The sequence below is a fragment of the Triturus cristatus genome, chromosome 7 (genome assembly GCF_964204655.1).
Source record: "Triturus cristatus chromosome 7, aTriCri1.1, whole genome shotgun sequence".
Taxonomy (NCBI): domain Eukaryota; kingdom Metazoa; phylum Chordata; class Amphibia; order Caudata; family Salamandridae; genus Triturus; species Triturus cristatus.
In genome coordinates, this window is record NC_140590.1 from 579,245,891 (window position 1) to 579,269,946 (window position 24,056).

Sequence of the window (24,056 nt, forward strand, 5' to 3'; positions counted from 1 at the left end):
CGGGGAATGCGGTTCAGTTGTGAGGTGGGAATGACACACTGGAGGGGAGAAGGGTCACGGAAGCAGCAACGGCGGGAGAAAAATAACAAGATTAAAAAAAATTAAGAAACACTGTAAAAAATTAAAAAGGGAAAGACAGAGACGGAAGAGAAAAAAGAGGGCACAAAGGAAAGAGGCAAGAGAGAAAAAGAGGGCACTGTGAAAAGAGGCAAGAGAGGCAGAGGTTGAACAGCAGAAGAGCAGAGCGCTCATCCACTTGACCACCAGGGATGAGGTGCAGACAAGAGCCTGTGGGTGGAGGAGGGCCTCAAACACCCTGCAACAGTGAGCTCAGGGCTCAGGGGGCAACATTCAGTGGTGGAGCTGCGCGAGGGAGAGCAGTCACACTGACCAGGTCAGTGGTCTTGCTCTTCTTGATGCACAGCAGCCGCCATTAAGTAGGGATCGGGGGGAGGGCGGGTCAGCTGGGAGGCAGGAAGGACACACTGGAGGGGCCGCGGGGGCAGCAGCGATAGGGGAAAAAATGTGGCAAAAAGAAAGGAAAAAAGTGGTAAAAAATGAAAAAGGGAAAGACAGAGAAGGAAGAGAAAAAAGAGGGCACAGAGGAAAGGGGCAAGAGAGAAAAAGATGGTAGGAGAAAAGAGATAAGAGAAGTAGAGGCAGAACAGCGGAAGAGCAGAGTGCTCTTCCACAAGACCACCAGGGATGAGGCAAAGGCAGGAGCCTGCTGGTGGAGGAGGGCCTCGAACACCCTGAAACAGTTGTAATGCTGCTGGACTTCTTGTGAAGTTGCCTTGATTAATCAATCATCTAGATAGGGATAGACGAAGATTCAGTGCCTCCTGAGATGAACAGCAGCTACTGCCATGCTCTTCAAGAAAGTTCTAGGAGCTAATTTGAAGCCAGATGGAAGGACCTGGTATTGATAATGGTTCTGCCCCACTATAAACCTTAAGAACTTGCTGTGTTTCTTGGTGATGATACACATCTTCGACGTTTATGGAACAGATCCAATATCAGGGTGTAGTTGGGGATAGTAATACTACGAAACCGTACATAAGAAGGGAAAAGAGTCACTTGCCTAGGATACACTATGAGCGCCAGGCGTCTCTAAATTGGAGCAAACAATAAATTTGCAAGGAGGGAATAGGGATTGCCAAAAAATACGAAAGTAAATTCTCACAGTCTCAAAGAATATAAATAAAGATTTATTGTATTCCACGTGAAAAAATATTTTTATATATATTATAGAAATAATCTGTTTACATACACAATGTAATAAGAAAGGAAACAACATAATTGTCAATACAATAATGGTATTACCCCCTATATCTAGTAAAGAAGCCTAAAAAATATACAGAACACAGTATAAATAGCACCACAGTCAACCATTTTATCAACCATACTTCAATCATACCCATACACCTAGCATACTACAAACACAAACAAGTAAAAATCGTGAACATGGACAGGAACCACCAAGAGAGCAATGAGTGACAACTCAGAGTTTATGTGTTAAGCAACTCAATTTAAAGCAATTGCCAAAATATTGTTCTGGGCACATGTAACAACACTGAGTTGTATCGTTGTTAGATGTTTGCAGTTATTAATACATATTCATTGTATAAATGCGATTTTCCTCTTGTACATAGAAACTTTTTTTCCCTCCTTGGTTTGAGATTTTATATACATAACACATCCAACAGTTCATTGGCAGTAGGAGCACCACTGTGTAGTTCCTGTCGCCAGTTTTGCTGACACGCGTTTCGATATAGGCTTCAATACATCCACAACCGTCTTCAGGGCACAGGACCGATGGAATCAGATAAACCGCATATATTTTAAGGGGGTAATGACACAGTAGAAGCAGAAGTAGGCACAAATATCTCAAAATAAATAAGGAAACATCATATTAAGGAAATCTCAATCCGAATCAGGGTTAAACAAAGTTAGTAAACAATACAAAAAGATGACTAATACGTGCTTCCAGAGTCTCACCCTTGCCTCACCAGAATAGATAGACCATCCATAGAACACGGTCTCCAGGGCGTGAGGAGTAGAGAATTCAGTCACAACTGCGTCCATAATGTGATGGGAAAAAAAGAAAAAGACAGGGTATGTGAGAGACTGATAGAGGTGCTAGTATGAAGACTAAGGAGACCAAGTTAAAAAAGAAGAAAATAAAACGTAATTTTTATAACATTTGCATAGTTACTAAAAACCATTGCAATACAAATTTTGATTAAATGATAGGATCATAATAAAACTGTAAATTATGCGATTGTAAATTCTATAAATAATTAAAACTTTGAAACAGTTAAGTTACTGACAGATTAAAGTGCTGTGTTACTCGTGCAGATAGTTGTAGTAATGCAGTCAGTACGGAGTTCGTTGCTCAGTCTAAGGGTGCTATTGTCCAGGAGATGCGTTACTAAAGGACCAATCTGAGCACTTGTTTGGAACAGCCTCTTATCTTGATTTAGACTATAATCGCTGGTGTTTAAACGGCCAGCCACCTGCGTGGAATGAAAACCTGTCAGGCTACCCCTAAACCCAGGCGAAGCTTGAGTCTAAAATGGCATTTTTTCCTTGGCTACAGCAAGAAATCTAATCTGCAGTTTAGTTGTGGTGTTGCTGGATCAAAACATGCCAAAACTGCTTGCCTCCTTGAACGAATTCCCCTTTGGTTAAAGGGGATTTTTAACAGCTGTATCCTTTCCTGTAGCAACACCTTACAGGAGCATAATAAATGGGTGATGTAGCCCTGGACATTTTTGCACAGGCTACAAGATGATGAAGTTGACTCCTGCTTCCATGGTGGAGGGTTCTGGGAGCATGGGATCAAGCCAAGGCGAAGCTTTAGAAATTCTTCTTTCTGTGCTTTTGGGTAGCCCAAATTAAAATATTTTTGGGGGGCTAAGATCTTGTAATTGTTCAGTCATCCAAGTGTGCGATCTGGCTGAAAGGGCTGCTTTGTCCTCCACCAGCGACAGTTTCTTTAAAGATTTTCAGAATAATTTCTTGAAAGCTGCATTGTGGCTCTGTGTGTTCCAGAGGGCCATGAGTCCAGTGCTTGCCAGAGCCTCCTGAAGGTAGCTTCTTGCAAGAGAGTTCTTCCTCTGTTGGAGATCTTGCCATAGGAGCTGATTTAGAGTTTTGGGGGCCGATGATCTGATCTTGTTCCAGCAGATGATGTATGAGCCGTATTTGGCCCATGATTGCTTTAGTAGGCCAAACTCCAACCTTAGTTGTGCCGGGGGGTATAGATTGGAAGGCCAAACATAGTTCTATATGTTTTAACTAGTGTTTTGTCCAGCAATTTAGCATCTCTGCCTCTCAATGCTTCACTAGGTAATTGTGAGTAGGATTTTAGCCTGTGCTACGTACAGTAAGGGACTCAGTGTTGGACCCGTTAATGTAGATGTCAAGCTTTTCATAGTTAGTGCTAGCACCAGCCCTTTCCTTTTAATCTCTTCTTGATGTTGTGCGAATGATCCTTCTTTATCTATGTAGACACCTAAATACTTATAGGCCACCGCTGGTTCTATTTTCTGCCGCCCAGATGCCAGAATTTCACTCCTTTCCTCTTGTTATTAATTGACATTCTCCTAGTTTTCTTTAGGTTAATTGACAAGTTGTTTTCTTCTGTGTAGTCCTGCATTCCGTTGAGGAGGTGTTGCAAGCCAACTACTGTATGGCTAAGCAGAATTATGTTGTCAGCGTAAAAGAGATTGGACAGAGTTGTGCCCCCCAGCCTGGGCACGTGAGAATTACAGAAGTTAAGTGCCTGTGGTAAATCAGCCATGAATAAATTGAATAGGTTGTTTTTACTTTTCTCAAAAGGTGCGTCCCTGTGCCTAGTTTCAATTGTACCCAGGTGTCTGTGTGTAGAAGCGTTAGCATTGTTAGGAGAGCATTTGGGATACACCAACGGGCCAACTTCGTCCACAGTCTTGCCCTATCCACATTACCAAAAGCTGCACTAAAGTAGATGAAACAAGAATGCAGCTGCATTTTCTTTGATATTGCTGCATCAATAAGCAAAGAGATTGTCAGAATGTTAGTTGTTGTACCTGTTTTTTGCGGAGGCCTGTCAGGTTTAATGGTATTATGTAATTGTCATGTGTCCAGGCTGTTAATCCATCCAGCAGCATACCCGCAAAATATTTGGCCTCGTTATCAATCGGTGCCATTAAAAGGTAATTGCCAGGCGAAGCCTTGTCGCCACTTTTGTGAATAGGGATAATCGTGGAGCCTTTCCATGAATCAGGGACAACACCCAGTAGTCGCACTTCAGAAAATATTGGTTAAAGTATTCTTGCCCACTCTGCCGCCCTCTGTTTAAACAGAGCGGGCGGGATTCCGTTCGGACCTGGCACCCCTTCCTTTCTTCCCTTTGTAATCTGCTGCCTGATTGGAAGTTACTCTGTGGCATGTGTCTTTTTCACCGGGAGTTGATCTAAATCAGAGGGTTTATGTGGGACTCTTTCCTTTATTCGAGGGTCAACATAGTGGTCATCCGGAGCCGCCCTGCTCTGCTCAATTTGTGGGGAGCCCGTGATTTGATGATTGAAGTGTTTTTTAGGTAACTGGCCCAAGTTTCCTCTAATATGTGTGAAGAGGTTCCTCCTTGTTGCGGGTGGATGATTGTATTTACCATTTCCCAGAAGCGGGTGCTGTCGTTATGATTTATGTTGTGGAGGAGTTTTGCCCAGATGTCATCTTCATAATTTTTGTTAATGCCCCATGCCAGCTTTTTTAGTTTTGTTCTTTGCTGTCGCAAGGAGGAGAGGAGCAGTGAGTTCCCAGGATCATGATGCAGGGATCTTATTGAGCCATTTATAGTTCTTTTGAGGCCTTTTTTGCACACGTTGGGCTATGGTTAGCCTTTTCACTTGCTCGAGGGCCGGAGGCCGCTTCATTTTTATTTGTGATGCGTGAAGATCTCTAAGCCTGGTAGTAAAATGTTCCCAGTTGTGTATGTGATCCATTTCGATCGGATGTGAAAGTAAGAGATTCAGTGCTGATTCTGACAGGAACTCGATGTTTTCTGCCGTGAGCTTAATTCTCTTATAGTCTGAAGTATAACAGGAGCCCCAGAGTGGAGCTGGCTGAATGCCAGAAGGTGCAGTTGTGGCTATGAAGATTTCTTGTGGGCGATGATCGCCCTTTTACCCATTCTGAAGCCAATTATATATTTGTACAATGAAAGGCTGGCGAACGTGTAACCCAGGATCGAGCTAGTTGTTGCGGAATAATGGGTGGCTACAGGGGGATGTCGCTGGCAAATCTTCAGTTGAGGGCTCTAAGATTGATGTGTTCTAGGTTTTCCAGGAGACGTCTGTTTTTCTTGTTGATGTTGGCATTTCATCCTGTGTACATGACATCTAGTGGTACTCTCCATGGGAAGTCTTTTGCAGCCTGTTCCAAAGGTCTGGTGGAGGAGAATTTCACAGCTGCAGAACACATTAGATAAGTGAAGGGGGCCTGAGGAGCTTCAAAAAGGTGGTGTGGCCCAATCCCCCCAGACGAACTGAATTTCTGAGCACCAGTCAAAGATGCTCCAGTGAGTCCTGCAGCTGCTCTTATATTCACCTGTCTTAGGGTTCAACCACAGCCAACAGCGTCTCATGGAAGCATCAGTGCACTAGACTTAAAAAGGACAGTGTGTAACCAAGATTGCAGGGACTATGTACAGTGCCTATCCAAGAGTGTGCGAACTTTAACAACACGATAAACACCAGGGCAACTATTATAGAGCATCTGGATGTAACTGTGCTTTGTCTACCTTCATAGTATGTTGTAGCAGCTCAGGGGACATACAAAGAATTGGTGCCGCTGCATGTTTTTAACGTGTGTTCACCCGTGTGATAGTTTGGGGTAATCTCAGAGTGGTATTCTTCTCCAAATGATAAGTACAAGAACAAGCTAGATAGTGATCATCAACTGGAATTTTTCCTCGTGTTCACTCCTTGAGTTACCCATGCATTATTTGATTTAACTACCCTGAGGGGTAAGTGCTAAAGGGTTTACTAGGTGCTCATTTTTGGGCTCAACAGTAAGGTAAAGCCTTAAGACTCCAGTGGAAAAATACTCTCATTGTTACATTACTAAGCCCAGTAACTCCTAATTGCCCAGCTCCTCCTAAATAGTACCACCACTGCATCGACTGTACTTTTGCATTTTGCGCTGTGTCATTAAACCTGTAAAATCTGAGTTTTGAATTGCATAGGTTTAACAATGATGGTTCAGGTTTGTCTAGCCCAAGCCTAATCTCCAGGATCCATCAGGCTTCAAAACTGGGACATTCACTGTGGTTGAACATGGGATAATTATTCTGTGGGATTGTAGCTCATCTAAAACGTTCTTTGAATCCCTCTTAACGTATGCTTTCATAGGATACTTTTTCTTGATTCGTGGTTTATTACTTAAGGGAATAACATAGACCTACCCTACCCTATACCAACAAATCTGATTTTAGTAGGAGACGAAAGGCAACAGTAATGCTCGTTTAATGACATAGCAGTGCCTAAGTGACTCAAATATCAGACAGGAATAGGCACATATGATAACGTCTACCTCAATGGGGTATCAATTGCAACTTTTGCGACCTAGTCTTCCTCGGGTAGTGTAATTTCATGAGAACTATGCCCAAATTTCAATGATTGTTAGACTTTTAGGAACATGCAGGAGTTAGTCAAGTAGTTTGTTATTGGTGTATGGTGTGAGCCATTAGTTCCAGGTAGATAGGATTTAGTCTCCCTTAGAATTGGTTGGTACTTTTCCTCAAATAGGTCTCCAAACGGGGCGTCAAATGGATGCCTAGATATTTTGGTGGACTTTGATTTCCATTGAAAGGGAAAGACTCTCTGAAGTATCTCTATTGCAGCTTTTGGGACCAAGATATTCACAGTCTTGGACCTGTTGGCATATATCTTAAATCTCAAGGGTGTTTGGAACAGATGTAATTCCCTAAGGAGCTGAGCAATTGGGCAGTTATCTGGATCTGAAAGTGAAGTCAAAACGTTGTCTGCAAACGTTGATAGTTTATGTTGGCTCCAATGAGGATTCTTTGAGTTTTCTCATTGTCTCTGATGTTTTGTCCCAGTAGTTCAAGGGGCAGAGCAAAGAGAAATGGGGACAGAAGGCAGCCCTGCCTTGAGCCCCTCATCAATGTAAAATAAAGAAAATCTTTCCCATTTGCCCTAATCTGCGCTATTGGAGATGCATAACTTGCCATAAGCATTTTGAGAATTGAGTTCCGAACCCCACTGCCCCTAGAGTCAGTCAGTACGGTGCCTGTAAAATGGAGTTGCAGTGTAAACGTTTTGTTTTTATATTGCATTATTTATTGATCAATTTAAAGCGATTTTATATGTTTTTAACATACCAAACATAATTTAGAATAAATATGCAATGAAATATGTGCACAGCTGAAGTTTGGATTTCTTTGTTGATATCTAAGATGGTCTTGGGGAAACAATATTATCATACAGTAAATCAATTATTTCTCCATGAACTTTTGATTGGGCATTTAGGGCACCATTACCATGGCGGCACCGTAATGGTAAACGGGACCGACCGCCAGAGGTGCGGTGGTCCCGCTATGCCAATTAGTATGCGACCGCCACCCTGGCAGTCGCATCCCGCACCATTTACATTGCGGCGGGCGGTGCTGTAAGCAGCACCCGCCACGAAGTAAAATATGCATGTTGTGCAACGGCTCCCTCGACCCCTCGCAGTCCGAGTTTCGGCCTAACCACAGCACCGAGACCGCCCTAATCGCAGCCACCAACGACATCAGAACCCTGATCGACAACGGGGAAACAGCGGCCCTCATCCTCCTGGACCTTTCTGCGGCGTTCGACACCGTCTGCCACCACACTCTAGTGAAGCGCCTCAGCAACATTGGAATCCGAGAGAAAGCACTGGAATGGATCATCTCGTTCCTCGCCGGAAGAACCCAGAGCGTCCGCCTCCCCCCCTTCAGATCCGAGGACACCGAAGTCATCTGCGGCGTACCACAAGGATCTTCACTCAGTCCAACCCTCTTCAACGTCTACATGAGCCCCCTCACAGCCATCGCACGCCAACACAACCTCAACATCATCTCCTACGCCGACGACACCCAGCTGATCCTCTCCCTCACCAACGACCCCACCACCACCAGAGCCAACCTACACGAAGGGATGAAAGGCGTCGCCGACTGGATGAGGAACAGCTGCCTCAAACTGAACTTGGACAAGACGGAGGTCCTCATCCTGGGATCATCACCCTGCGCCTGGGACGACTCCTGGTGGCCCCCGGCCCTGGGCACCGCTCCCAAACCAACAGACCACGCACGCAACCTGGGCTTCATCCTGGACTCCTCCCTCTCGATGACCAGACAAGTCAACGCCGTCACATCTTCGTGCTTCAACAACCTGCGCATGCTCCGCAAGATCTTCAGATGGATCCCCACCGAAACCAGGAAGACCGTCACCCAAGCACTCGTCACCAGCCGACTGGACTACGGGAACACCCTCCACGCCGGAACCACAGCCAAACTTCAAAAAAGACTCCAACGCATCCAGAACGCCTCCGCACGACTCATCCTGGACATCCCCCGACACAGCCACATCACCGGACACCTGAGAGACCTGCACTGGCTCCCCGTCAGCAAGAGAATCACGTTCAGACTCCTCACCCACGCATACAAGGCACTCCACGACCTGGGCCCCAAGTACCTCAACGACCGCATGACCTTCTACATGCCCACCCACCAGCTTCGATCGACCAGCCACGCCCTCGCCACCGTTCCACGCATCCTCAGAGCCACCGCCGGAGGAAGATCCTTCTCCTACCTGGCAGCCAAGACTTGGAACTCCCTCCCCATCCACCTTCGGCGAACCCAAGACCATCTCTCCTTCAGGAAGCAGCTCAAGACCTGGCTGTTCGAGCAGTGACATTTCCCCTTCCCCCAGCGCCTTGAGACCCTCCCGGGTGAGTAGCGCGCTTTACAAATGCCGTGATTGATTGATTGATTGATTGACATGCACAACGTGACAGGCACCACACGGTGCCTGCCAGCTTGTGCCTGCCAATGAAGGAGGGTACCATGGGTACCCCCCAAGAGCAGCCATCCACCCCCATCCCCTGAGGGACCCCAAAGCCATTTACCTTATGCCTTTCCATGGCAGAGTCTCCGCCATGGAAAGGCATACACACCGCAGGCATGCTAATATGGATGGCGGTGACCACCATATTGTCTGCCTTTTCCGCCTGGCCGGCAATCCGACTGGCGGAAAAACGGCGGATGGACTTTCCATCCGCCGTGGTACCCCCCCGCCATAGTAATATGGTGGGGGGTAAATTGTGCCGTGATGTTGTGTGGATCGCCACCGCTCGCCACCGCCGGGCGGGCGGTGGCAATCCGCACAACATGCTAATAGACCCCTTAGTCAGGAAAAAAATCAATTATTAAATGTACTTACAACATATATTTTTATTTAAAAAATTGATGACATGAATGGTATACATGTAAAATAAAATGTCTAGCATGTTCGGGTCACTAGTGAGGAGTTCTTTCAGACTACTGAAACACAGTGCCATTTAGCTTGCATGAAAGTCACATGCACACCCAAAATACAAGAAAAAAAGAAATGGTAATAGTTTTTCTGTGAAATGTGTTTGTTTTCAGAACATCTAGGCCATAATCGATGACTACCAATTAAAAAGTTTCCATCAGCTACATTAAGTTAAAAAAAATGAACAGATAATTTCTGCAAACTGTACTCATTTAGGTACTATTTTTCCACTTTCCAATATTGATTTGCTATCTAACCAATAAACAACTAACAATATAAATAACAAAAAAGAGTAGCATTTTCTGGACTGGCAGTTTTTGCAGGGATACAAAAAAATAAAGATTCAATAAATATTTCTATTAATGTTTACTTTTTGAAGAAAAGTTGGTGAACCAGGGAAAAAAGACTCAGGGTAATAATCTAAAGCTATGAGAAAAATGCTAAATAAAATATTTCTTTCAACAGACAAAACAAGATTCAGAACAACACAAAATTTAACCGGAGACTTGAAAATACAATCATCAACCAGACAGCTGATAACAAAATTAAAAAAGAAACATCATTCACCAATGGTAAGAATTGCTATAGAAAGATAATTTAAAAAAAGAAAACATAAAAACAGAGTAATTAAATTATATCCTTTTTTAACCCCTTACCTCCTTTTCAAAAATGCTAATAATGAACAACCTCCTTAAACTTCACTTAATATATTAGGTCAAACAGAGGCAACAACCCTCACCTACATGGTTATGTGTGTTGTAAAGAAAGAAGGAGAACCTGCTGATTACTGAAAGCATGTCAAGTATTTATCTCACTGATAAATGGGCTGAGTAGTGACTCTGGGATAATTTGCATTAAAAATTAAAAAAACTTTGAAGCACTAAGCACTTCCAGTGAGCTCTCAGGGTCAATCCTAAAAATAGTTTCAAAAACACCACTCCACATTTAGCAGGGTACCTTCCAGAACTATATAATTTAAAGAGAACAAAACACAGATATGTCAAATGTATTGGTGATCACATATACCAATCATAAACCATTTGAGATATAAACATTTCTGAATAGCTTAAACTAACCTTTTCTAAACAACCATTTCTGTATATGACAAAGAAGATACACAAACATCTTTTACTAATATTATCAAATACTAGAAACTTAGTAACCCTCGAGAATATTTGAATAATGAATGGATTTCAAATTGTATCCCCATCGTTCACCCAAATATAGACCATGCACATGAAAATGAACAAAAATACCCTTGTATGGTTTTCTGTCACACGAACATTCATCACAATATGCTGAATTTTTACACTTGGTAACCAAATAAAGAAAATAAATCCAACTAAGTTAATCATTGACTTTCAGCTGCCAACAATAAATGTAATTTAAAAAATCTATTCAATTACCCTAATTCAGGGATTTCCTTCCATTTATCTCAAGTAATTTGGCTTAACGTTAAAAAATAAATAAACAACACAGAAATATATGATTGACAGTGAAGTATAATGTGAAATAAAACACTGTTAGCATTTTAGATTTTGTATCCACTGAACATGTTGCTGAATATTTTACAGCTGTAATTCTTAGCGAATACTATAATAACAAGGAAGAAAAATTGGCAACCATATAAATTTACTTTGAAGATAACTGGATTGGCCATGTATGGAAGCTGGATCACAGAAGATGACCAAGGTTAAACAATGAATGGTGTACTGCTACACAAACTACTTAGAGATGGGTGCAAAATACTACAATTCAGAGAGGGGCAGCATAATTATTTCACCTCAACAATTGGCCAAGTACATCCACTTGTCTATCATTTCCTGGAAAGTTTTAAAAAGGAACAAAGTTTGCATGAGAGGATTTAAGTCCAATCATTTTCTGGTGGTATGCCTTGAAAAATTCTATAACAAACACACAGACACACACACACAATAAATTTAAAAAAAGGACAATGTGGCATGTTTTCAAATGTAAACTACCTAGAATTAATAGCCAACACCAAACAACAATAACAGGATACTTGACTAACTCCTGCATGTTCCTAAAACTGTAACATTAAAACATTTTAACAACCTACTCGTTTGTTAGCTAAAGTTAGTATTTGTATGTAAACTTCACAAACACTACCAGCACCATATACTTAACACACAACACTAGTAACAAACTTTCCATGTACAAAAATATTTTAGTACAAATACAATTACTCACCATTGGAAGACTTTCAAGTTCATCCAGAAATTCATATGGTTTATTTGTACAAACCTATTAAAACAAGAGAGGACTATTATCCCCTAACAACCTTTTCCTAAGAAAAATGAAGCGTCTTCCCCCAATTCATATTCACAATCCCATACAAATATGATGTTTTACAAAACAGAACATACAAAAACTACTCCTGGAAAGTCGAAGTATAGAGGAAGAGGGTGTGTGATTAGGGGGGAGACCCTCTATACTCCATTTCATAAGAAAGAAATGCACCAATCCACTCCTCAATATGGCTCCAAAAGGTGCAGGAACCTGCCACCTGCAAAAACAGATAAGTGCAAAACACACAACAACAACACTCTTCTAACCTCAACCCGCCTTAATATACAATACACATACATTCAATTTGCTCATTTAAGCACAAAAGTACTTTTTTTACCTGACCACAGCACCTGCACCTTTATTTCTTGACGTTGACATCTCTTCGACTAAAAAATAGGGCAAAACAAGCACCATCAAGAAAAGAATGGCGTCACTAAAGAGAAAAAACAAAGATTACTTTTACATATTATTCAATGGTTTTCCTGAAATAATAACAATGAAAAAGTTATTAAAATCCTCTTTGTACATTACTAAATATTATATATTGTAATAAACATTAAAGAATTATTACTATTTTACAAAAAGGCACATATATTTTCAATAATACATTTTTACAATATTATTTTGAAATAAAATAAAAATACACTTTTCATTTTACTTTTGTACAAAAATAACTGTCTACTGTTCACTATTCACACTATATTTGCTACATCCCTTGCAGTGTTTGGACTCCTGATGGACTTACTTTTGATTTCATATCTTGCAAGGTACATACCTACCTGATGTAAAGGCTGCAATGTATTTGTTATACAGAATAATGGTCACAGTGTAATGGGAGCATACCACAGCAACCTCCATCCTGCCTAACTCCTGATTGTTTGTGTCCTGCAACTAGCACTAGATCTCACCTGGTAATAACGAGGTTCAAAAGACTGAGGGGTGTTGCACCACAATTAGTAACGCCGCAATCCGACATTTTGAAAACGCGGGGATGCGCCATATTTAAAATAATACTACGCACCCCTGCATTTCCCTAGCGTTGGCATTCAATTTAGCTGCCTAGCGCCAACTATAGTGCAAGGAGGCCTGCATTGCAGGGAATTACTGTTCATGTGCGGGAAGGTGTTCCTTCCTGCACATAAACAAGCAATAATGGCGATTTGTCACTTTTATGTGTGCTGCAAAATGCAGCACATACAGAAGCTGCAACTCGTCATTTTCTAATGATTGTTTATGTGCAGGAAGGGACACCTTATATGGGGTAAATGTCCCTGGATTAAGGACATTTCTAGAAAAGTGGTGATTTATCTCCAACCGCTGTTCACACGATTGGATGATCTTAATCATAGTAACCGCAAGGGAGGTAGTAGAGATTCTGCAAAAACAAATTGAGACGCTAGAAGAGAATTTGAAAAAGACTAACGCCCTAGAGGAGGCTAAGAAATATATTGAAGAGGTGAATCTGGAGCACGTTTACAGCAGTGTTTCTGAGAGGGGTTGCAGCGTGTGATATGGGTATGCATGTGACTCTTACAATAACCATCCGGCAATGGCGTGCGGCTCAGTACGCATAGAGGATCATAATGCGCAGGCCCATATGCAACTGCAGAGGGGGGGTGGACTGGCCCGACCTTTGGCCGCCCGACCCACGGGGTCAGAATGAGCCAAGACCACGGCAGCACAGAGGTTGTTGAACTAGCATGGTCTTGTGGCTGGGATATGGCTGGCATTGCTGAAAGTCACTTCGTAGCCATGAAATCAAACAGGGCATGTGGTCACTGAGAGGCCCAAGGACTAGGACACAATCCATGAGTTCAAGATCAAGCACCATGTCTGTCTTGTCTCCGAAGACACGGGTGCCATCAAATGGCATGTCCATGAGAGAGGTCTGGCCATCCCATGAAAAGCCAGAAGTCCTTAACCAGTCATGGCGTCGAACAGCCACCATCGATGAAATTGCTCAGCTCAGAGAGTCGGTCATGTCGAGACCACAAGGAATGGTGAACTTTGCCGCATTTCTCCCGTCTGATACTGCTTGGGATAGGATGGCCCGGGCCTTCTCCGGGGCCTGTGTCAGCACTTGCACAACTGTTTTCCACAGGGAGAGGAAGTAACGGCCCAATAGGCATTCAGTGTTCACCGACTGCAAGGCTGGTGGAACAAAAAAAATCTTATTCCAACTATCCAGTTTCTTGGATTCCCTGTCTGGGGGTGTGAAAGGGATTGCGCCGTGGGAAATACAGGTCTGGACCACCAAGCTCTCGAGGTAGGGTGGTTGGTGAGGAAATGTGGGTCGCCTGGTACAGAGCAATGGCAGCCGACAATTGTCCTATTCACCGGAGCCCTTGTGCTGGGCTTGAACCAGGTCCCCAGAAGGATATCTGTTAAGGCCTTCTTAAAGGGCAGCAAGGGTTCTGAGTAAGAGACACCTGGCTGCAGGACCTCTGTCAAGATATTTGTCTTGACTTCCATGAATGAGAGCTGAAAGTCCAGGACCTCAGCTGCCCTGCGCACGGCCATATTTTATGATGCTCCCTCCTCCTTAGCCATGGTAGGGGAAGAAAGCAGGCCAGCATCTGCAGAAGTATCCAGTCAACTGGCCTCACCCAACTCCTCGTACCAGTCCATGTCCTAATAAGGCTGGTCTTATAAAGGGTCCAGCGACCCCTCCCAATCTTTTCCATTCCTATCCCTTTCAGAATAAGGCTGAGGAACTGACCTAGGAACTAAAGGTTCTATCAGCGCTGGTATTGGTGCCAGTAGGCGGCAATCCAACTTCGGGTCGTCGGGAATGAGAATCGGGCTGGCGCCGCCGGGGGGCACCGGCGGCATCTGGAGTTTCGGTGTCGGGCCAGATCTGGGGAAGGTCGTAATGGCATGACCGACAGCGGTCCGGATCTATCGGGGGGGGTCATCAGTGCTGGAGCCGCCAGCGTGGAACCCGATGGAGCCCCATCTGGGCCTCCAGGGCCCGAAGGCGCACTGGTAGGGTCAGGCCATCCAAATATGAGGCACATGATATCATAAAATTCTTTGAGCTGGGTGGGGTCGCTCCAGCTCCCAGGAAGGTGAGGTAGTGTGGAGCCGACACGGGTGCAGTTTCAGTTGAACGAGGCTTAGAACGCCAAGACTCCTTCATCGTGTCAGACGACGGATGGGAAGAAGTCAAAGCACGTGAATGAGACCTCCAAGGAGAACAAAGTAGAGCACCGGGCGACAAGCAGCTTTAGGTAACCACTCCCTCAAACCTTTCAGAGCCATGGCTTGGCAGTCAGAGCATGACTTAAAGTCGTTGTTGTGCTCCCGGCATCAGAGACAAACTATGTGTGGGTCCGTCACTGACATGGCATGGTGACAGGCACCACACGGCTTAAACCCAGAAGTCTTCTAGGACATGTTTGGAAAAACCTACACACCAAAAATGGGGTCAACAAAATGTCCTAAAAAGCCTGCAAAAAAGTGAAAGAGGGTAGGTCTCTTCCTGGATCTGCGATGGCTGGCGCAGAAAGAAAGAAAGAAAAGAACTGATGTCAGCGCAACAAGGTGGTGCCTATATATGTGGCACAGACGTCGCAACAGTGCAGACACCGCCGCCGACATCACACAGAGCCGGCTGACCCTACCTCCCGGCACGCAGAGGTATTGCTTGAAGAAATATCTTCTGATCCAGTCTGATGCCTGGGAAATTCAAAGGTGGGGAATTTTTAGCTAGATATGTCTATCAGATCATTATTGCAAGATTAGAGTGGATCCAGAAAAGAAAATCAAAAACAGGATTTTGACGATCACTGAAGAGTCTGCCATTAAGGGAATCATTTGCAGCCAAGAATTTGAATTTATGAATCGACCACACACTAGGCTACCATTGATATATGGTGCCCCTAAGACCCATAAAAATATTCTGGACCCCCCATTACGCACCATTGTGTCCACAATTGGAGCGGCCATGGACCCCCTATCAAAATATATTGACCCATTTCTCAAATCATTGGTGTGCCCTACCGGCATACATCAAAGACAGGGGTCATATGATCTCCAAATTGGAAGGTTCCAATTTTGACTCCCACACTGAGATATAAGTCACAATGGATATTGAGACACTTTATATAAACATACCACAACAACAGGCGCTAGAAGCAGTAAGAATGATAGTTGATAGACTAGTTGAAAACCAACATCATAACTTTATCAGGCAATGCTTAGCCATCGTTCTTGGGGAGAACTTTTTTTAATTTGATGAGACGCTTCAGCAACAAACCAAGGGGGTCAGCATGGGGGCAGCCTGTGCCCCCAGTGTGACAAATATGTACATGGGCATTTTTTAAGTGAACTTCATATATAAAGATTCCTATTACCCCTCTCACGCACTGCTGGGATACACTGAGGGGGTGGAACTATCGACCCAGGGGTATGTCCCTCTAGGCTTACTACTAACTAAATGAAGGGTGTGGCCTGCAGGTGTTGGGGGGAGAAGCCACTAAGTTTAAGGAATGGCTACAAGATGTAATATATTGTCAGGAGCAATCACTAATTTAAGCAGAGCTGTTACCACCTACCTCCAGGCCTTGAAACATGTGGGATCCCCTCTGAGCGTTCTTATTAGAGTCGCCTGAGGCTGGGGGGGGATCTCTTACTTGCCTGGAACCCATTGAACCACATGAGGGAGAGACCGACCGGGGATAGACACTGTTTTAAGTCATAATGTTGAAATGGGTACTATGCAGAGTCATGGACAATGTTGAAGCTGTAACCAGACGGTGAGTAATAGCATATGTATAAACTACTGATGATGCACATGAATATAATATCCATCTAATCGGATGCAGGATGTTCCTTAAATGGCAAAAACCCAATAAAGACAGTTTAAAAAAAAAAGATTTAGCGAACATAAATTGGCCATCAGGAATAGAAAACAGGGGCACCCTTAGTTAAACACTGGATTTTGAAAAACACACAAGAAGTTTCTTGGATTATCTTGGAAAAAATAAAAACTACCACGGGGAGAGACAAAAACCAACAATATAAAAATAGAAAAGTATTCTAGATATTTTCATTAAGAACACAAGAATACGGGCTAAATGGAATGATACCAGGGGAAAATGCCATCAAGTAACTCCACCCTTGATATCCAGCACAGAATCTGTATTCTCTTCTGTCCCATAGCTTTAGTTGCTGGCCTCTGGACTGTTACATTTCTTTGAGTACATGAACATCCACCAAGTCCCTCTTGGAGTGAGTGTTCTCAATTTCAGAATGGGTCTGAGTCTGACCTATACATGCATTCTGTTCAAGTCTGATGGTTTTCTCCTAACACGGTGCCTGATTTACAGTCTCGGTAGTGATTATTACTAGACCATTTTTTAGGAGTATGTTGTGTCTTTAGAAACCTTTTATGAATTCCTACATGTGACTCTCCTCTCTTTGATTATATCCAAGGGCCCTCTTGTCAATCTTACAAGGATACAATTTGTCGCATTTAGATTTTCCTGTTATAGTTTAGCTATTCTTGTCAGTTCCATCATGGCGCTCCCTGGAGAGTGATGATTTGAGTGAACGCCTCGGGAGACCTTTAGAATATGGCGCCCATACTTGTGTAGTTACATTTCTCTGCGGCGTATGCCCAGTCTGCTAACCTATTTTTGTGAATTCCAACACGGCGCCTATTTGTAGACCAGTCATACGAGGGGGCACTACAAGAGATCTTCCCCTAATATGGCACCTTTACTTGCCAGTATGGATTATCCTCACGTAGGTGGTGCAGATTAGTACAATTCTGGTCCCTTTTTAAGAGGCGGTGCCTTAGTTCTAGCCCCGTTACATGTTCCGTGATGTCTCCAGGTCAGTTGTTGACATGTGACCCTTCTGCGTGGACACTACTCTCTAAGCAAGCTGGGCTACAGTGTGTTACGCTATTTTATTCCCTTGCTCTTGGCACTTTTATATAGCACCCCTTTCCGCCTACAAATCCAAGCAACAACTACTATCCTTATGGTTACGCCTATGGCCAAAGTTATTGTTCTGGGAACACCATCGTCTGTGTGGTCTTTCCTATGACACATCTGCTAGCGGGAGACCACGGTACATGACCAGTTTTCATGTTTTGAACCAGATGCGCCTATGACACTCCCCGGTTCCAAAAAAACACACACACATACCTGAGGTCACAGAATTGCTGCCGCAGAGGTGCGGTCCAACACTGTGTGGAGAGGTACATTCATTCAAGTTGTGTCTCCAGCTTTGGTGGCGCTGTGTGATGAGGTGGGAAGTAGGGGACACAAGGACGGTTATTCCCCAGAATATCCGACGGATACTCCTACTGCAGCTCGAGACATTTCAGCAAGGTGTAGGATGGGACCAGTAGTTCATGGCATGGAACTACTGAGGCGTCGACACGACAACGAGTTGCAGCTGGGCCCTTCACTATTTTGGTGGGAGGAGCTCTTTAAATAATTTTAGGACTCTCTGTAACGGACTGAGGCATTTGAGAAAGGCTGATTGCCGCAACCGGTCATGTCGAATTCTTTGAACAAATCGTCCTGAAGAGTCCCGCTGTGTCCCTTTCTTCTGCCCGTAATGAGAGAAGCTGCTAACATTTAGATATATATATGTTTGGAGAGATCCCTCACTGAATGGGCCACCACATCGCACTACAATTACCAGCATGCAACGAGCCCCAGGCCAGCGCAAGGATCAATGCAGCGCACCTGTTAATATTCCGACCTTGGGAGTGGCTACAGCACTACCTGGTGATTATAAACAGTTCCTGGTGTAAGAACTGGCATAGAAACGAGGCACTGAGGAAAGCCTAAGCTGAAACGCGTCTGCAACGGCGTCTCTACATATATGCATGCCACGCGCTGTAATGAATTTTTGAAATAAATCCAGATGTCAAATTCCTGGCGTGTCAGACTCATTCGGATTTTTTTCCACTTGCCAATGCCACGCCCCGGCACGCCCGCACCCCACGTGTCAGAGCCTCAGCCAGTCCGACCACGTTGAGGGCAGGGAGCACCACCAGGCGGCCCACCTATCAGTTAATAAAGGCAGTGCCCCGCAGCTGACCACGACGAGGAGTGTAACAGTAAGTACTAATTAAGTAACTGGCAGTCAGTCAGACATCATGCCATCGATCGCCATGCCACCTGCGACATGCCCAGTCACTCAGTGGTGGCGTGTCGGGTACCGGGGTAGCTCCGGCACCATGACGCACTTTTCCTGGCCCTGGCCCTGGCCCGGTCCACATTTATTTAATGCAATAGTCATCATTATATGTATCACATCATAGGTTAAGATTGAAGAGGTGACAGTTGTTAAAGAAGGGAAGGCCTGCGGCTGCCCCTACTCCTTGAAGTATCGTCTCATGCTATGATCCTACCTCACAAGATTCAAATAATGCATGCTCATGCTGAGAGGGAGCTCCTGTCTTGTCTCAGAAGGCCGCCGCCGGCCGGGGTTACGGTGTTAAAGAAGGCCCGCCGGCCCTGCCCCTTGAAGTATCCTCACAAGATGAAGATCCGCGTTCAATTATGCATGCACTACTCACTGCACTCTGCCTGGCCTGGCTTGGCCAAGTAGTGGCCGCAGACGCCCGTACACATTATTATCATGAAAGGGGCAGGGTCGGGCCGGCCGACCGGTGTTAAAGTTAAAGGCCCTGGCTTTGAACTCAGTAGTATCCTTATCCTCCCCAATGACCCCTCCTAAACAGTTTACTACTGCTTAACAGTTAGCCTTCTTAGTGGCTATCTGGGTCGGACTGGGTTCTGGCGTGGGTGACGGTCTCCGTCCCGAGTCCCTGTGTGCTTCGGTGGTTGAGGCCGCCTGCCTCCCAGTTAAATGCCAGTATGAGTATGCGCGCCGGATGTTGTAGGGGCTGTGCAGCAGGCAGCGCGCTGAGATCTTTTTTTTACGATTGCCACCACGCCCCAGCACTCCCGGGCCGCACCCCACCCCACGAGCCATCAGCCTGACGGTATTGAAGCCAGGCCAGGGTTGAGGCAGGGCAGGCAGACAGCAGTAGCAGCACCAGATACAGTGACAGTCTATACGGTAATAAATAAAGGCAGTGCCCCGAACGACTCGAGTATAATTATAATAACCAACCGGGTCCGTAACTGTCTGTAAGTACCACCAAGTAAGCACTAGGGGTTACCTTAGATGATGATTCTCTAAAAGTCCTTGTGTCCTCTTCCAACACATTCAAGTAAAAACAGAGGGGTTTGTGACGTGTTCAAACACAGGCACACAGCCTCCCTTGAGGACTCCGTTGAGCAGCATGCATTGCACTGCAAGTTGTAGTTAACAAATAAGAAAACACAAGTGTTCCTACACGTGCTACAAGGTGGAATTGCTGTTTTTGGGAGATTGTGTTTTTAACTGTGATAGACTTTATGGTGAGGTGAAGACGAAGCCAGAACCTTGTTGCCTGGAGTTGTAATCGAAATTATGAAAAAATGTGAAAAGGTCAGTGGATTGAAGTTTGACGTCCTGTTGTTCTGGCAGTCCAAATGTTCAGATGCTTAAACCCTAACATGAAAAATAGCCCAAGTTGAAAAACAAGTCAAGGTTACAGTTTTCTACAACCATTTCAGTCTGTGTATTTCTCTCTCTCTCTCTCTCGCTGACCGCTTGTACTATATAAACCATACAAATTATGGGGTTTATTTACAAGCCCCTTGCTTTGCTAATGCGTCACTTTTAATATGGAAAAAGCAGTGACTCACCTCGGCGCAAGGGGCATGTAAATAAGCACCAATGTGTATAGTCCGACCTCCGTAAAGCACCGTAAAGACCTTGTGCATGCTAAACAAAACTACAGCTAAATAAACAACCAGTGTTCACTTGATTCGATACCAATGCTAAAATGACCTTTGAGCCATGTTAATTAGTTTGAATGATAGCCTAATACTCCTTTAACATAGTTTAGAATTCATTTAATTATTCCTGCAGGGCCGTTTCTAGGTGTTTTGCTGCCCTAGGCGAGAATTGAAAAATGCCACCCCCTCCCTTTTACTACACCATCACTCTCTCCCCCCTGTCATCCAGGCTAGAAGAATTGTGGCCTGCAGAGCACTACAATGAGAAAGAAATGAGACAAACAAGGTGCCTTAGCGGACTAATGCAAAAACAATTGTTTGTCGCTGCCTCACTAACATCATTTGATCTTGGTCAGACCTAACCAGGCTCACTCTATATCCGAGAATAAAAGAAAAATCCAAAAAGCCACATCAGCAGTTGCAAACTATATTCCAGCACACTTCATCATGATAGTGGTCATCAACTGCCATAACTGAAGCCAGCTTGGCCTGTGTAATTTACCTTACACAGTTACTCTAGCAATGTTGATTTTTTTTTTTTTTACTGTTGTCACATAACTAATATAGTTACATTGTTTGTGTTGTTCGACAGTTACACAGAGTATAATGAGTTGGAGTATAGTGGCATAGTTAGTATCAATATACAGTTAATTATAATGTACATAGACAGTATAGTTACACAGTAAAGATCCATAGTTACCGTAGCTACATCTACTCATACAGTTCCGTAGGTGATGATATACAATTATGTGACATATAGCTAATTAGTATTGTTATACAGATTCATATGTATTGTATTACAGGTATTTTCTTAGCTGTGTATGCACTAGTTATTTGGTACTGTCCTACAGGTATAAAGCTAATCTATTACATTGATATAGTCATCAAGTTACCATTGACCACAGAGACTGGGCGAGTCACATGTGCCTGGGACCGGGATCCACCACCGATGCTAATTATTTCATCCAACTCTCCAAGAACCAAAACACCCGGCGCACTTGGAAAGCACCCCAACTCCAGCTCAAGGATGAGTCTCTACAACGCAACTGACCCATCCACAGAGCCACTTAACCTCGATTCGCGCAATACCCTTCCGTACTGAAGATCTTACACAGTGACAGGTGTCTGTTCTGATATGTTCACCGTGCACGTAAATGCAAATGGTATAACAGATTGCACAGGGGAGTCCCTCTTTGTGGTCGCACAGTTAGTCCAGTTAACACATCGGAGAGCTTAACCTGCACACTCAGTTTCCAATTTTCGGGGCATCAACTAGGATTTGTATCCTTCCGATCGACAAAATTAGCATTTCTCAACAGAGTAATAGGCTAAACAAAATGCTAATAACTGCACCAATGTAATCTGCTTTCAATGGGCTGTACACATGGAGTCTCAACTCATTTTGCCTATAAGTTTAAGAAATGAAGGTTAAAAAGTAGTTTAAAGGCGATACAATGAAGGTTATAAGTTTCAAACCCACTTAAAGGTCTCACGAGGATACCTCATCGGGCTGGGCCCCCGCTGGGGAAATCTTAATCAGCCCTTCATATGTTTCAAGATCAGTTATATTGCTTGTCTGGCTAATGCACCAGCTGCAGACACGTATAATCTGGAATTGTATAGCGTGTCGAGTAAATGTACCTGCTGCAGAGATATGTGCCAGTGAGACCGGTACAAGGGAGCATGCACGTGCTGCAGAGACTGGTGACATATTCAACTCCAAGAAAAATCATTTTAAGGCTATTGTAAATTCCTGAGATGTAATCTGCAGGTCAAGTATCCCCCACCTACAGCAAGATCTTGGTTACCCTGCAAGACAGGGTACCGTGTTCAGCCCCAGATAGCCCCAGATAGATGCTGAGAGGCTTAGCTTGCGAATCACAGCTGTGCATCCCAGGAGGACCCTGGCCTTTCCCCGTTCAGAGTCGACACGCGGCATGCATGTAAATATATTAACACTAGGGGCTGTGACTTATCTTGAGGGGGCATGGACACACACATTATACAAACTCAGGCCCTTTTCTTGAGGAGGGGCGATTTCTGAAGTTTTAGGAAGGGCTTCCTCCAACAACAGCATCCCAGGCACCCACCACCCGGAGCACAAGAGCTTTGAAAAACAAGTGACAGAGAAGTGAAACTGCCCAGGAGAGTCCGCAAGTGAACGATCTTTGCCATCTGCAAGGTGCGCGTTATCTGCGCATATTGGACTCCGCTCCACGGGGGGCAGAGGGCGGGCAGGGGGGATGAAGAGTTGGGTAAAAATGCTTGGCTGAGAGCTAGGGGTCCGTGTCAGTATGCCCCTCCCGTCCCTTATGTGATGTACACACAGATGAGAAGTTTCAGTGCTTAGGTAGGCAAAATAAGATCCTGGGCCCGTCAGCGGCATTAAAAGCAAGGTTCGTAAATGGTCTAGACTGCCTACGCCTGTGAGAGCCAGGGATGTAGCAATCTGTAATATGGCAGGTGGAGGTCAGGGTCGAGAGGAGCCCAATACACCCCAAACATAGCTGTGTGTTTTTTAAACTACCAAACCATGGAATGAGGACGGTTATCTTTGCTTGCATTAGAGCCCATGACAACTTTGCCAAACCAGTGGTGAGAAAGGAGGTCTCACTCTCAACAGCATAAGGGGGTGCAAACACAAATGCCTCCCCCCCCCACCCCCTTGGTCCCCCCACCCCCCTTCACATCACACAATGTCCAGATAGGAGCATAAAATATACATACAGAAGACTCGTAAAGTCGGAAGCTCCTGCCACACAAGATGAAGGTTTGCTGCGCACACAGATTTACAACCTGCGTAAATTCCAATTCACTAGTACAAAAGTTTTGTTTCTACTTGACGTAGCTGAAGCACGTGAGGCATTACACGCACCTCACGAACACGGATAAAACAGCCACGCATCTCATGGAGCGCAGCAAGCACCGGTGCCGAGGGGGTTCTGGCCTGTTACCTTTCACATCCACACTTCCAGATGGACCGTCTCACGCACAAAGGCTTGGTAGGACACGGAGAAACAAGCGCTGGCTTTTGACCACGCATGATTGATGGCAGGAGCAGCCATGCTGGCGCTGGCGCTGCGGCCGCACAGACACGGCGCGCACTGCCCCGCCCGTGGCACCGAACGTGACGTCAGGTGATGTTGAATGATAGAAGGCGCTACAATTTTTCCCCCCTTTTGCCGCCCTAGCCCTTTTGTCACCCTAGGCGGTCGCCTAGGCTTGCCTAATGGTAGAAACGGCCCTGTATTCCTGCTTCATTTTGTAGCTTCTATTAGCATGAAAATAATAATTCTCAACACATGTTTTCCAAAAGTACGTCCATGTTCAAAGACTGCTTGCCAGGATGTCTACATTGAGGAAC

At 44.6% G+C, this 24,056-nt stretch overlaps 1 protein-coding gene and 1 long non-coding RNA gene across 5 annotated transcripts in view; one reads left to right on the forward strand and one right to left on the reverse strand.

Annotated features, from left to right (window-relative positions):
• Positions 1 to 1,423: 1,423 nt before the first annotated feature.
• On the reverse strand, positions 1,424 to 12,312 carry LOC146810162 (uncharacterized). Its single transcript, XR_014966555.1, has 3 exons — positions 12,214 to 12,312; positions 11,778 to 11,831; positions 1,424 to 2,075 (listed from the first exon to the last, which is right to left on the reverse strand). It is a non-coding gene; the product is annotated as an uncharacterized LOC146810162 (long non-coding RNA).
• A 6,017-nt stretch (positions 12,313 to 18,329) lies between these two features.
• Positions 18,330 to 24,056, forward strand: part of WFIKKN2 (WAP, follistatin/kazal, immunoglobulin, kunitz and netrin domain containing 2) — a 583,689-nt gene continuing 577,962 nt past the window's right edge. For all 4 annotated transcript variants that reach the window (XR_014966553.1, XR_014966554.1, XM_085617150.1 and 1 more), the window contains exon 1: positions 18,330 to 18,957. The gene's annotated coding sequence lies outside the window, so the exon portion shown is untranslated. The remainder of the gene's footprint in view (positions 18,958 to 24,056) is intronic.